This window comes from Saccopteryx bilineata, chromosome 11 (genome assembly GCF_036850765.1).
Source record: "Saccopteryx bilineata isolate mSacBil1 chromosome 11, mSacBil1_pri_phased_curated, whole genome shotgun sequence".
NCBI lineage: Eukaryota > Metazoa > Chordata > Mammalia > Chiroptera > Emballonuridae > Saccopteryx > Saccopteryx bilineata.
Window position 1 is genome coordinate 68,833,062 of NC_089500.1, and position 16,086 is coordinate 68,849,147.

Below are 16,086 nucleotides of genomic sequence, written 5' to 3' on the forward strand. Positions count from 1 at the left end.
CATGAGATTAATTTCTCACAAAGCACACGTAGATAGCAATTAGATGGCTATCGTAGGGCCTTCCGACCAACATTTATGGTAAAATACATTTTATAATTTCCAAAGTAGAGTAAATACTAATTTCTCTTTCCCACTTTTTACTTTCAAATTGCCACTCTCATATAATTTTCTATAGTGTGAATCACACAGGACTAGTTCACACACCCTCCAGTAATTCCCAACTCTTGTGAGTACATTACATGTTAGGAGGCACACAAAAGACTCATTGATTCTTCCCAGAGCTGCTGCCATCAGGTGAAGGAAAACACAGAGAAAACTCACTCCACTGTGTTGTGAGCTTGTGTTCTGGGACATACAGTACAAATCCTTTGCCACATGTTAAAAATATGTTCAAAGTAACTCAGCTTTCAAGTGCTAACTTTCTAACTAGTGACTTTTAGTGACTAATGAGTGATTCTCACATCTGTGTTAGGGAGATCTCTTACAGCGGTTCTTTTTAAAATAAAAACTAATAAAAAAGAATTTTAAACCCCAAAAACCAAACCCACTAAAGCTAAACGTAACATAAGCCGGAATGTTGGGAAGAGCGTGCGGCGTTGCAGCCAGACCGAGGCCGCTCTGCACTTCCCCGGTTGTGGAACTCTGCGCAAGTTTTCTGATTATCCGTTTTCTTATCCGTGAAAGGGGGGTGATGGTCTTTAACTCACAGTGACTGCGCAGATTGACTTAATGTCAAACATACTGCCAAGTGCCTGACACACACTGAACAGTGGTTTAATTATTAGTAACTACTGTCCTGTCCTCTCTCATTCCCCAAAGGAATTCAAAGAAAGGTATTACCAAAATTGGGGGCAGCCACGATCAATGACTTCAGAAATACCTTTGGCAGCCCTTTTGTGGGAGAAGAAAAGGGTGATTCCGCCCTGAAGCACAGTGAAGAATGGAACTCTCAGTTGAGTCAGTTGTTTGACAGATTCCCTCCTTCCTGATGGTTTCACGTTTTTATCTCTCAGACAGATTATAAGACCAAGGAAAACTGCTATCATTTTATTCTATTTCTCTCCCCTCCCCCAATGTGAACCAGGATAACAGACATGCTAAAGGGACTCCATAAATACCAACTGCACTCAAGTCAACTGGCCTATAAGCACCAAGGTGACATTTTTGCCTGAAATATAAATGAATATACAGGAATAGAGCTAAAAATGATAGCGTTCTCACGTATTACTGTTTTCCTCAATATCCTTACAGTCCTTAAATACTCTCACATAGCCATCCAAAACTGAGGCTGACAGAAGCAGTGGGGACGGAGGACGACAGACTGGGAGCGAGGGCGCAGAACTTCCGCCTCAGCTCAGTGCTCCAGCTGCCCCGGCTCTGCTCAACTAGACAGCGGACCACCTCTAACGTCCTGCTCAGTCCCCTTCTAACCATCTATGGTGAGAATCCACAATTATTTGTTAAAAAACCCAATTAAATAAGGGATTATATATAAACTGCTCACAAAAATTAGGGGGTCAGGGGTCGTGCAGATACTCCAGTACTTTCAGCCTTTTGTACAGTGCATTTTCATCAATGAAATAACAGTTGGTTTTGCATCTCATTTGCATAATCAAACAACTTTCTTTGACTTGTCATTTGCTTTTCTGATGTTCTTGTTTAATAAAAGAAAAATCAAATGTTTCTTTTTCTTATCGCTTCATATTCATTTTGAAATATTCCCTAATTTTTGGGAGCAGCATACATAAAATATATAAAGAACTAAGACAGATTGAAACTAAATCCAAGTTTTTCATCTGTTGTGATAAATATCCTCACAAGAATAAATGTGACACACTCTTTAGAGTCACTTTGATTATAAAGCAGTTCAGCCTCAGCAAGGAAAAAAAAAGTCTACTTTGTCAATGACATAAAGCAGTGGTCCCCAACCCCCAGGCCGCGGACCGGTACCAGTCCGTGGGCCATTTGGTACTGGTCCGCAGAGAAAGAATAAATAACTTACATTATTTCCGTTTTATGTATATTTAAGTCTGAACGATGTTTTATTTAAAAAACATGACCAGATTCCCTCTGTTACATTCGTCTAAGACTCACTCTTGACACTTGTCTCGGTCACGTGATACATTTATCTGTCCCACCCTAAAGGCCGGTCCGTGAAAATATTTTGACATTAAACCAATCCGTGGCCCAAAAAAGGTTGGGGACCACTGATGTAAAGAGCAATAGTCCTGTTAGCTCTGCATTTGTGAATCGCTCCTGCACACAAATTCTATCTGGAACACTCTGCTAATAGCTACCACTCCATTTAGCCTGGTGTCTGTGAGGAGTGAACACAATACAAATAAGACACGGGAGGGGAAAAGGGGCCACATCTCTGCAGTAATTCACAAACCACCAGATCTGGTTTTGCTTATTCCAATAACTTTTCTTTATAAATGTTAAAATTTAGCAGGTCTTTGCTTTTCTATACATTTGAATCTAATATTAATGCACAGGATATTGCAAGACATTTTTGCCTGAAATATAAATGAAAGATAGTAAAATTATGTTATGCTTTAGGATGGCAGGGACAGTGCTGGAGATGGGGGTGGGGTGGGAATGGGGGGATACTGACCTGATAATTGGCAGTCACACTTTAGTCCTTGGGTATAACTCAAAGTCTTCTTCAGTTAAAATTTGCGAAAATTGACAAATGTATTTAAAATGCTGTCCACATGGTGAAAAAGTGTCCAAGGCTGCAAAATAATAAGAAATTTATTGCCTGTGTAACCACACTATAAACAATTTCTAGTCAACTCTGTCACTATGTTGATGAGGCCAGACAGCTGTAGGTTGATTCAAACAACAAAGAAGAAAACAGCCACTTGTTCAAGCTGAAGCTGAGTAATACAGGAGAAATACCTGACATCCGACTTCTTTGTAATTATAATTAGGGAAGGTGAGAGCTTTCAGAAACTTTACTATAAGATGTCCATTGTCACTTCAAGGACTAACTTATGAATGTCTCTAGAAGAGACTGACTTTCTCTCTCTGAGTTGACAAAGCCTATTTGCTTGAATCACACCATCAATTTTGTACAATGGACTCAGAAAAATAATGTAAGTATAACCGAATTTTTCAAACTGCGCAATTCGTGTGAGAAAAATTCTCATTCCCTCACCTCCTGCCAATCAATCGACAATAAATCAACCTGTTACCACCTTGACTTGGTCTTTAAGGCTGAGTATTCATCCCAAGCCTCTACTTTTCCCCATTTATTTCCCAATATTCAATGTTGAATTATATATAAACTGTTCGTTATGTTGTCCTGTGTGTTAGACTCAGCAAACTTAACAAAAAAAGATAGGTTTTAAATTTTACTTGATAAATCATAATACTTTGTATTTTTAGGCACCAGGCCTGAAAGCCTGTTTGAGTTGCCGAAACCTGACGGTCAAACAGGGACGGTGGCAAAGGAGGAATGTTGCAGGAATAAATGCTGTGTCTTTCAACCCAGAACCAGCCGTTAACCTAATTCCGAGTCTCTCCATTTAGGCGAGAAGTGTGAGTTTGTTGCGCAGTCAGTTACAATAGCAAAGAGCCTGCATATAGACAAACCACTAAATAGGCCCTAACAAAAATGTCTGCCCAATGTATAAATTATGTGGCCCACGATTTTCAGAAGAAGGCCATTTCTAACTCCACAGTCATTATCAGAAATATTACTGCCAGACTTTTGGCATGCTATCCTGCAGTCTACAGACTCATTCTCATTTTCTAAATGAGCTGTTACTTGTCACTGTCATCATCCATTAAGCAGCTCTGACAGACAGATCATTTTAGCCAGATGCTCAGCTCATTCCTTCCGTTAGAATCTGAGACTCAACTTTCCCTTTCCTCAGAATTTAGACACAGATATTTCTGTTGAAGGAATGCTACAGCCTATAAATCTGAAATAGAGCCCACTTGTGGACACACTGTCTGGATACATTATATACATTGTGATGCGGCTTGCTGTAGCTATATTAAGCTTCATAGTTTTCTCAATGAAAAAAATACATATAAGTACATAATAAAAAACCAAAGTTATATATATTTCAATACCATGGAAAATGAGCCTATTTATGAGCTAAGTATGAAACTTCTTTTAACTTATCAATAAGTGATTTCAAACGTGAGCTTGCCCAACATAGCCTTTTGTCTATTTGATACTGCTTCCCACCAAGCCAGGGCCCACAGCCACAAGCACGGGTCTCTCCTACACCAGATTTCGTGCGCCAACAGTCACAAGAGTTCCGGTACGGATACGACCTCCCCCAGGCCCCAGGAACCTTCTAATGGGCAGTGCTGACGTTGCCATGGAAGCCTGCCGCTGTGACTCGGCCTGGGTTCATTTTATTCGGACCTCGTCCCTTCTCTGGAGCCAGCCCAGGCTCCACTCCCTCTGGCTCGGGCCGTGCCTGTTCCCTCTTGAGGAAGTCCTGGATTTTGCTCTGGAACTCTGAATTAATCCTATAGGATGGCAGGTTTTGTTGCCTTTTTACCACATAGCAAATTGGGTGGCAGAAAAAGAAACACCCCAAACAGCTTCTATAGCTATGTAAGCAGTGGGCAGGGCAGGGTGGAGTACCAGTAAGATGTTTGTCTCCTAGTATCTGGGTGTGTGTATGTTTTCATGAGGAACTAAAGGCTTTATGTCTAAATGGAGGGTGACATGGGGGATTAAAGAGGGAAAATAACATTTTCCAATAAATCGTAGATAGTTCCAGGCATAGAGACATCTCAAAAAAAATGTGCATATGTATATTAAATCAACTTGGCTAATATAAAAGCAATCAGTGTTTTATGCAGATTTTTCTTGCAAAATTGGCTAAAAAGCACTTCTTTATTAATATACACAGACGTCAGATTTAAGGAATTTATACTTGAGCTACAACTGACTGAGATGCAAGCCATTCAGTAAGTTTTTAGTATCAGTGATAAGATAGGAACAAAGATACAAAGCAAATTTGCTCCAATTATGTGAAGACTATTTCACATACTTATAAGCAAAACTAAAATGTAGGAGGCCTGTTAATTCTTTAAGACTCAAAGCGCCACACTAACATACAAAATAAAGTGTTTCTGACAGCTTTCCACTAGATAATATACTTTCTTAGAAACCCAGAATATATGATATTAAAAAAATAAACATGTCACATTTATAAGTACTAAATCTAAATATGGACAAAAATGTGCTGCTATTTTAAAAAATGGACCCGAAGCAACATCCCATTTGGGGGTGGAAGGTGTGGACACGTTCCCTTGACCATCTCAAGGGATAAACATTTCCCCACCCCCTGGAACCTGTTTTTCTGAAGGGTTATTTATGTATTGAAGGGTAAAAGAGTGACAAGATTCTAAATTGTATCTCTCATTCTACTTGTGGCATTTTAGGATCAGGCTGGGGAAGAAAAACATGTCAAAGGAGTATCAGAAATAGACTTTCTGATCAAGAAAGCAGATCTCCTGTACACTTACTAAAGGGAGCTGTTTCCCCTATTACTATTTACAAAGGTTCTAAAACTACCGTATAAAAGCGAACCTCATTTTGCTGAATTCTGCAATCCTAAGTAGTGCAAGCTTTTACTACAAATGTCAAATCCATCTTCTTCCAGTGGAAGGTAAAAGATTACTGGACTATTTGGATCTTTATGTGTCTACTTGTTACAACATGTTATGGGCTGAGCTGTGTCCTCTCTCCACCAAATTCCTATGTTGAAGACCTAATCCCCAGCACTGCAGAATGTGACTGCATTGGGACACAGGGTCCGCAAAGAGGTACTTAAGCGAAAATGAGGTCATTAGGGTGCGCCCTAATCTAATACCACTGGTGTCTTTATAATAGAAACTTTGGACACACACAGGGGACAGGAAAAGACCAGGTGAAGACACAGGGAGAAGGCAGCTATCTACAAGCCAAAGACAGAGAGACCTAAGAAGAAAACAATCGTGCTGACAGACTCTGGATTTCTCTCCTCCAGGGTTGGGAGATAATTTCTGTTGTTTAAGCCACTGAGTACTTCTGTGGTACTCTGTAATGTAACATGCTAACTAACCATTTACAGCTTTTAAAGACTATTAGGAGCAACTAGACCCAAGCCTTCCCCGTACCATGAGCGTGCCATAATGTGTATTTCAGAGTGTCTTGCTTTGTCTTATTAGTCTGCTGTTCCCAGCTACACTACAGATAGCACCCTATAAAACAGAACGGCTCTGGAACAGTTGGTTGTAGAGAATGTAAATTTCAGGATCCTGAAATATGATATGAATTGAGCATGCATAAGGAAATTACAAAGTGTTAAGGGGCCGAGATGCTTGTTTATCTGATGCTGTTGGAACAGACTTTGGAGTCAGCCTCAAGAAACAGTTCTGCGATAAAACTGATACTCTTTAAGGTCGGTATTTAAAATACTTCCAGGCATCTATTCAAATATATAGTATGGTACTCTATTCGAAACAGATTCTAGGATACCAGATATTCTGGATTTATGCTTAATATGGTAATTAATAATGATATATTTGAGCTTATCAATGTTAATTACCACCACCTCATAGTTTTATAGCACAGTTTTCTAAGAATTCAAGCATAATAGTAATAATAAAAAAGATATACATTTATTGAGCTAAATAAACATTAGTATGTTCCTGGCAGTGTTCTAAGTACTTGCCGTACATTAATTTAATACTCACAACCACATTAGGTGGTTCCCACCAAGGAATTCTTCTTCATCATCATCATCCCCATTTTACAGATGGGAAAACTAAGGCACAGAGACCAAAGAACTTGCTCAGAGTTACACATCTGGAATGTGATGGAAATGGGATTTGAACCTAGGTAATGTGACTCCAGAGGCTTCCTTACTAAGCCATGGTACTTTGTAACCACTGCTCACATCTGATGCCCTTAGGAATTGCATGGTGGAAAAACAACTCATATGTGATTCCCAAAGCTGCAAGGGGCCTCAGAAATCATCTAATTCCGCACTCTCCTTTTCTGGTGAAAATTGAGGCCAGAGTTAAGTTAACTTTCTGAAGATTACAGTTAAATAGTAAAACTAGGTCTAACACTCATGTCTTTTTAAGATCCAGTCTAACCCACTTTCTGGGACACCATGATGGATATCAGGTGTTTGTTTTGTTCAGCTCGGATTTAAGACTCATGCATCCCTGGTGTAGCTCTGTGTGTGTGTGTCTGTCTCTTTCTCTCACTAAGTGTGCACATCTGTTTTTCTCATTGTCTCTTTGTTGCCAACAGGATTTACATGTATATTGAAGAAGAGGAGGAAGTGGCCTCATGCCCATAAACAAACATTCAAACATCTCTCCCCCAAAATGAGGACATTTAACACAACGCTATTAAAAACAGGTCTGTCTACCTGAATATCTGTTTACACCCTTTCAAGCATTCTCCTCTGAGACAAGACCAAACCAGAAGAACTACATTAGGTAAGCTACTGGAATGTATGTTAATGAAAATGAGTAATAGTTTTTATGTTAATAAATGTTTTCATTAAAATAAAAAAAGATACATCTTTTAACATCAGAAAAGTACCAGAAATCTGAGTCATTTCAAATATATCTGTCAGTTGGCTTTATTTACTTTAAATGAAATTATAACATGATTTCACTGGAATATGTCAGTCTGTCCATGTCATCTATCTGTCCATCATTCCCCTACATATTTGCTTTTTGGATATAATGCTGCAATGATTTGTAAAGTACTACAAGGAGGGAACAATGACATGTAAAACATCATTTTATTTCCAGTAAAATGATGGATGGGCCACAGCTTGAGAGGCAGCCTGGGATATAGAACTCCTTCAGATGTTACTGTAGGATGACACTGACTCCATCAGGATCCCAACGAGGGAAGAAAAAGAGCCTATTGATGGAGGGGGAACCCTAACAATCCAGGTGTCTGCGCTTTGGCCGTGCCCCTCGCCTGACTTCCCCGAACTGCCAATAATTCCACAAAATTCTAACAAATATTATAACTGATGATGCTGTTTTGCTTTTTAAAGTTTGTTTTCTAAACCAGATCACTGATTTAAAAAAAAAAGTCTAACAACTTGGTGTCAGTTGAAAATTACCCACAACAGACCCAGCAAGTGCTCTTGCACCAGGGTTCCTCAGGGCCAGTAATTCTTCGGGGAGGCAGCGTTGTCTTGGGCTCTGCAGTCCGACAGACCGAGGTCTGCATCCAGGTTCGGCTGCTTCGTGGTTCCCTGCTCTGCATACCCTTGGAGCTCTAAGTTCTCCATCTATAAAACGAGGACACTCTAACAGGACACTGGGAAACTGGTCAGTTTTCCCACTCCTTTTCTCTGGAGAGCACACATTTGGTTTCACCTGCAAGGATAATGAAATTTTCCTTCTTCCAATGAGGCGTCATTTCCTATCATTTACGTGTCAAATTTTGAAACCAAAACAAGTTCACTCCTGATGTGACAGCTCCAAGAACGAGACGGCCTGGCCAGTTCCGGGAAGGCAGGCTGAGGGACACGCACACCTGTTCGGGCCAGCGGATCTGGACGCTGCTTAAGGAAAGGAAAGGGTTTTCTTCAGCCTGTTGTTTTGGGTTTTCTTAAATTTTTATTTATTGACTGATTTTAGAGAGTCAAAGAGAGAAAGACAGAGATAGAGAGAAACACTGATTTGTTGTTCCAGTTATTTATGCATTCACCGGTTGGTTCTTGTAGGGGTCCTGACCTGGGATTGAACCCACCACCTTGGCATATCAGGACAATGCTTTAACCAACTGGGCAACCTGGCCAGGGCATGACTACACTAACTTTTTGTGAGTTCAGCATATAGGCACAAAGCATGTCTTTGCTTCCACTGAATTTTTCCAGCTTTTAATAAAGTCACAATTTTAACTTGTAACAACTGAGAAATGGGTTTTCTAAAAATATCACAGCTATTTTTTAACATTCTGTTAAATGCATAGGTATCTATATTCATATACATAATAGGTAGTTGTCTATATTCATAACCCAGGAGTGTTATCACATTCTATTATATCAGTTCATCTGTTTACATACCTGTCTTCTGTCTCACCTGACCTTCTAGACAAATACTGTCTTACTCAACTTGATTAAACTGTGGTTCAAAGGGGTACTCAAAACATGCTGGTTGGAAAGAAATGTACAGTACGGTACCTAAAATGACAGCCACCAAATCTGGGCTTTATCTTTTAGGAAATGAGTCGCCACTAACATGTTCAAGCAGGTGACGATCATGACGAAAGCATAGTTTTTTTTCTTCTAATTTTCCTGTTGATTTGAGAGAGAGAGAGAACGGGGGAAGGAGAGAAAGGGAGAGAGATGGAGAGAGGCATCAACTCATTGTTTCCTTTAGTTGTGCACTCGCCGACTGTTCTGACCATAGGATTGAACCCACGACCTCGGCGTGCTGGGATGATGCTTTACCTACTGGACCACCCGGCCAGGGCCATGAAGGCATAGTTTTAGGAAGGTTCAGGCTTGAGGTACACAGCGTATTGAAGATAAACTGGAAGCAGAAGGGGCAGTTGGGAGAAAACTTTTTTGAGGCAAAAGTGAGTGAACTGGATGGTGGAAGTAAGAATGACTGATGCAAGAGGCTTTATAAAGAATTTGCAGCAATATGCTTCTGGTTCCACTTAAGGAGGCAGGAGGGGGAATTATCCCAGATCAGCTGAGGTTTTCAGGCTGGTGACTAAAATGATGATGCCACTGACAGAACAGGGATGTTGGAAAAGGAACTGGTCTCAGGGGGAAATGAGGCCTAGGAGTGAGACGTGCTGACGGAGCAGTTAGTTATCAGCCCCCATGAGGAATGTGTTCTGGGTCAGTGTGGTGAAGGCTAAAGGTTGAGAAATAGAGAAGTCTTTAGGGGTAGAACCTTTCCAGAACATTCTGGGCCTTCCATTTAAGAACAGAAGGCAACAGGAAGAAGCTAATCCACAGCAGTAGACCAGATCATTTCTTGCGTCCTCAAATATTAAACCGTTAAGAACCAGGTTGGTTCGGTCGTCACACCTTTGAGACCCGGTGCAGCAGAAGGGCAGCTTAGCAAGAATCCAAGAGAGCCCCCTCCCACCAAAAAATCTGTTGTGTGTCTTTTTCTTACAACTTAAGTGTCAGTTACTCTCTTTTCTCTCTCCTTTATAACTTTTATTGACTTTAGAGAGAGAAAGGGATAGAACAGGAGAGAGACAGGAACATCTATCTGTTCCTATATGTGCCCTGACCAGGGATCGAACCAGCAACCTCTGCACTTAGGGACGATGCTCTAACCAACTAAGCTATCTGGCCAGGGCAGTTCTCATCTCTTATTAAAATCATTCATCCCTGCTTCTCCTGCCTTCCGCTCTCCTCCTCCTGGGCTCTCACCTTCTGCGGGCAGCAGACCCAGCGCACACACGGCCCAGCCTTCCCCAGCAGCTGTCCACAAAGGATCCAAGCAGATGCTCCCAGGTTCAGGGTCAGGAGTCTTTTTTTGTCAGTAAACTCCCTCATCCTGTGCTCTCATCTTCTTTTCTGGTTTCTATTAAACTCCGTAACAATTAAGCGTTATGGTCTTTAAACTCAGTAACAACAGACACAGTTAAGGAAAGGATCCCTCTAGCAGCCAAGGACACAAGGGATTGGGAGCTTTGGCTTTGCACCTGAGCTACAGCTGGGAAACACTTGGCTGGGAGGAAGCATCTCCTGCATTCTTCCCGTTTGTGCCAGCCTGTAGTCCCTCTCCCTCCCCCTCCTCCACGGTCCACTCCTCCAGTGTGGTTTCTCCTCACCAGTTTCGGTCTTTCCTATGATCGCTCCTTACTCTGGGGCAGCAGGGGAGCTGACTTCAAAAGACAAAAATAACTTTTAATCAAAATTACCATTGAAAAGCCCTTAAATCACAGAAGGTACTATATCACAGTATCCACATAATCATTTATAAGATGCTCAGGACAGAGGTACTTAGGACAGTTGAGTTTGGAGTGGAATAAGGATAATTCAGAGAGAAGGCATCGGATAGTTGAATCACTTGCCTTTTTTTGTCCAGGCCAAAAAAATGCAAGAGGATAATTTGCATGACAAAATTATTTAACACACTATAAGACAGACACATACGCTCCTAAACACCTTTGCATTACACATGAGATCATAACATATGTACAAACTTTGTTTCCCTCTACCTCAGAATCTTTGCTATACATGAAAGAATTTAAAACAAAACCAACCAGTAACTAAAATCAGACACTAATTCTTTACCATTGCTAGAATGCTAAAGTAAAGGAGTATTTAATATTAAATTATTTAACATGCATGCAAAGTACTACTAATAATGAAACGATACCTACCAATTATCAAGTGCTTCCTACATGCTAGGTACCTAGCTTTGTGAGCTGTATCTATATCTATGCCTATACATCTGTACCTCTATCTATATCTATATATCTTCTATGTCACAGCTAAGGAAACTGGGATATGGTGAGGACAGAAAACTGCTGTCACTCTGGCTCACACAGTGAAAGAGGCAGAGGTGTGATCGCACACTATAGCCTCACAGTAAATGTCATTTTCTCACTCAAATGCTTTGAACTGAAATTAGGAAGACTTGGTTTTCAGTTATTAGCAGCAAACATTCAGGAAATAAGAAAAACATGGCCTTTAGAAACAGGCTGACTAGCCATTTCTAAGGTCAACCACCAACAGACTGGACAAATTTCCTCTAGAAAGAAAACTCTGCTTCTCATCTCATGCCACCAAACACCATTTCAATGGCAACCCCTAGAAACACCATTCTGCTACGCTCAGAAAAGGCAAGCATCCCAATCCTGTTCTGCAAGTTCACTGGGCGCTCTGCAAACCAGCATCTGCCAAGACACAGCCCACTTAGACTGAGCGCATGTGCCGACCATGATCAGGAGAGGGAGGACTCCATGATCACAGGAGAGGACTCCATTCAGGGACCCAATACTGTTTGTGCCCCATTCACGTATTTAGAGCTGGTTCAGAAAAGCACTAAATCAACTAAAAATCCATTTAAAATCCCAAGTAGATCAGTAACTTGTGGAAACCATTCTTTAAAAAAATTTTTTTCCTACTGATAGAAAAAGAAAGAGAGAGAAGCATCAACTCGTTCCACAGCTGTGCACTCATTAGTTGCATCTCCTACTGCCCTGCCTGGGGATCAATCTGCAACCACAGTGCACCAAGATGACGCTTTATCTGCTGAGCCACCAGGCCAGGGCCTGGAACCCATTCTTAAATAAAAATCAACAATCAGTTCCTAGTGTGCTCTTATATTCATTCATTCCTTCCTCTGGCATCAGATTCTTAGGAAAATAAATACTAAAAGGATGAGCACAAATCTCAATGTATCTGATTCAGATTTCATTACAGTGAAATTATCTCTAACCAGCAGGTATTTTCTTATAGGAAATTCAGTATTTGAGAGTCACTTAAGATACTGGAGTCTCATGACAACAGGGAAAATAAAGTTAAATCAAGACAAAAAGTGGGTTATTCATTCTAACAAGACATGCCATATGTTATCAGTACATTACCTTTCTTTCTAAACCACCCTAAGGTGACAGTTTCAAACTAAGTTTAAAAAGCACTCACTAAGTTAAACTATATACCAGGTACTGTGAAAGGTACAAAGATGAAAAACAAAAGAAAACAAAAAACAACCACATAACACTATCTGCTCTCAAGGAATTTATAACTGAATGAGATGGATTAGACATATACATACAAGTCCTCGACATACAGTGCCTTTCTACTGTGACCGAACAGGTGTTGAAAAAGTTAAAGGAAAGATTTCCAAGACCCAAATGTGTATCAAACTGGTCTCGCCTATGATGCCAAATAAGCAAAGAGCATGATTTGCTTTTTCCTCTCTGCTCATTAAGGGCCTGGCATTCACCACTACTTTGGTTTCCTGAGTCTCTTACCTTAGTTTATTTTCTGTTCTCTGCTCATGTAATAAGATCTATCTTTTTGGGATTTCCTGTTCTGCTTTTTGTTTTTTCTGCTGCTATTGCTGGGGGCCCATGTCTTACCCTCCAGTAAGCACACTGTGAGTGTGCTGGAGGGACCCTCCACACAGCTTCTTCTTTGTGCTTTTTTATTGGAGGTCTGGAAACAATCACTGAACAGATCTGTGAGCGCTCAGCGGCGCTGCAAACCTGGAACCCAGCTATTCAAAAATAATTACCTTCAGTCTACCTTTAGAAAGTTTAATCAGGAAGGTAAAAGACAGCCATTCTAATCACCCTCTGTGATTTCTAACTCTCTGCATCTCATTGCTGTTAGCTTGAGCTATAGGTAACAGTAGTAAGATGGACTATATAGAGTGAAAGCAAAAGAAACAAGCTAAAAACATGGCAAATTTTAATATATGGAAGTGCTAGCAATAGATGATTACTGGGGGATTCAATGGCATTAACATTAGGCCAAAATTGCCAAAGCCTTTCTGAGCACACTACAGACACTGGTTGGTAGTAACCACGTGTGAGAATAGCTGGAGTTAATTATGTTTTTATTTATCCTTATCTCTGAGATTTAAAATGTGCTCTTACCTTTCATCCCCTACACTTTGGTAGGTGATACTGTACTGGTCTTGTAAAATCAATCACTGGCATCATCTATGTATTCGTTTTACCTGACGGGGGAAAAACCCATCTTAATAGTGCTATAAGAGTAACCAAAGGCCACAGGACCAGATTAATCATAAACCTAGACAACTGAACCTTTATTATCTTCAAACACTTCCTGCCTTTTGTTTCAACAGAACTATATCTTCAAGGTTAACTGCTGTCTCCCTGAGTAACACACCAGCCCAGCTTAGACCAGGGAAGATACTCATTCCAATCTAATGCTTTTTATTTACTCATCAAGACTGGTTCACTGGAAAGCACGCTGTTCACTGACAGTCAAACAATACACACTGCACTCCTGCCCACACATGGCCACCTCTGCAGATATCCACGCACCCCCCCCCCCCACTGTGACATAGAGAGGATGGTTTTTCATCAAGTTTACGGGGAAGAAACAGGCAGGAAAGCAAAAAGAAAACGCAACTCAAACATAAAAACAAAACAAAACAAAAAACCCTTAGAAGTTGGATTCTCCCTCAAGGAACAGAGTAAAGGGAAGGTACAAAGGGGAACCTGGGGGTGGGGAGTGACTGTTTCTCCTTTCTCCAGCGTCTAAAAAAGTCCCGTAGCAGGTGAGCTCTCGACCCCCAGGAGAGAAAAGAGGATCCGAGGGGCTTCAGGAGGAAGGCTGAGGCTCAGAGCATGGGGGATGGGAAGAAGTGAGTCGGGGGAAGGCCGCTTCGTGCGTGGAGCTGGCTGCTAGATCGGGGCTTTGATTTTTGCTTCGCCTCATCCTTCTTTTTTGGAAAACACTGATTTTTTTCGTACGGATGAAAACAACTCTGGTGCCACCTTAACAAGCGCAGGCAGGTGTAAGGAGGGATGTCTAGCTTCCCGGGGGGACAAAATGGGGGTGGGGTGGGGGCGAGAGCCTAGAGAATGGGAACCGGCGCGCCCTTCCCCAAGGTTGAGGCGCTGGGCGAAGGGGGCCTTTAAATGAGGCGTGTCAGGAGGGGAGCCCCTCTGCAGAGCTGGGATTGCCGGGGACAATGAGTAGCTGCGAGGACCCTCGAAGGATGAGGAGCCGCCTCCTCGGGGAATACCGGGAGGTGGAGGACGGCCCCGCCCCCTCCGGGGATGGGCGCGAGAGGCAGTCAGGACGGCGGCGGGAGGATCGCGGTGGTCCTACCCTTGCTTTACTCTCGGGAACACGGCCTCCCAACCTCCGCCAAGCCCCAGTCTTAGCGGCTCCTACCTTTTCCCGGCGCTCGGGCTCAGATCCCTGCCGCCTCCGCCACCCGCTCCCATCCACAGCCCTCTGAGGCCCCGCCCCTCAACAGCCAGGCGGGGACACTGGCGTTCACCAGGGCCAATCGCCACCTCGTCTCTCCAGCCCAGGCACCAATCCGCGCCCGCTGGAGGCGGGGCTTCTCCAGTGCCACTGAGGCTCCTCCCGGGGCCCCAAGATCCCTTTTGTTTGGGGAGAGCCAAACTGGGATTGAGGTCGCGTCACTTCCGGTAGGAAGCAGTCCCCGGCTCTGGCCTGAGCTGAAGGTTGTGTTCGCGCCTCTCCCTGCCCGGCTTCTGCAACTTTCCACCTTCTGTGCTGTTTCCGGGCGGGACCCGGGCGAGAGCTTCGTGCTTTACCTTCCCGGGCCTGGAAGCTTAGGAACGGCGGGTTCCTGATTGATTGGCCACATTAACGTTTGAAATGTGCTTTGGTGTCTGCTTTAGGATTAGTTGTTGGAAACCTGGTAACGTGTCTTTCCTGCTCTTTTTTTCTTGGACGAGCTTATGGGTGTAGTGCTAGAAGCAAGGGCAAAGAGGAAAAATCTAGAGAATCCTCTCTTCACGTTACATTTGGGAGAGAATACTATCTTGGAGCCCCTGGCGCGGGGGCACGGCTAGTAACCGGCCGAGCATGAAGCTAGCCCAACTTGCCTTCCAGGTAGAGGTCGAGTGCGTAATTACAGATTTGTGTGTCAAGGTTTGCCAAATGCGGGGGCTTTTTTGCTTCCTTGGCCCCCTTATACTGTGGGCAATGGAGTTTGCAGTGAAGCTGGAACAAATGGCAGAATAGAGGATGCAGAAAATGCCTGTCCCTTGTGAACACAGAAATGCAGGCCTTGCTGGTGCCAGCAAGCTCTAGTCTATCAGGACCAAAATCTCAGAGAGGGGAGGGGATACATCCCTACCTGAGGTCAAATTTTCCAGTTCACAGATTGATTCGGCTAGTTAAATGACTAATAACCACATTCTTTTAAATACTGCAAATGCTTATAATACCATTGACTGTAATGCATACATAATGTACTAATATTAATACATTATTTCTAATCTTAACAATTGTTAAGCAAGACAGTATTAGGGACCTATTGTTCACTTAGGCAAAGTCTGCAAGGCAAATGAAGCCCTAGCTTCATGCACTTTGGTTTGGTGGAGGGATGTGGTCAGTCACTTCAATTATAGGGAAGTCGGAAGGAAGTAAA

The 16,086-nt window shown here is 42.3% G+C and overlaps 1 protein-coding gene across 2 annotated transcripts in view; it reads right to left on the bottom strand.

The window, feature by feature from the left end:
• Positions 1-14,918, bottom strand: part of CTTNBP2NL (CTTNBP2 N-terminal like) — a 50,748-nt gene extending 35,830 nt beyond the window's left edge. The window contains exons 1-3 of one of the 2 annotated variants that reach the window (XM_066246751.1): positions 14,853-14,885; positions 13,580-13,662; positions 2,615-2,735 (exon numbers count right to left, since the gene is read on the bottom strand). The gene's annotated coding sequence lies outside the window, so the exon portion shown is untranslated. Of the gene's footprint in view, positions 1-2,614; positions 2,736-13,579; positions 13,663-14,852 lie in introns of both variants that reach the window. The other variant, XM_066246750.1, reaches the window with a different exon arrangement.
• Positions 14,919-16,086: the final 1,168 nt, after the last annotated feature.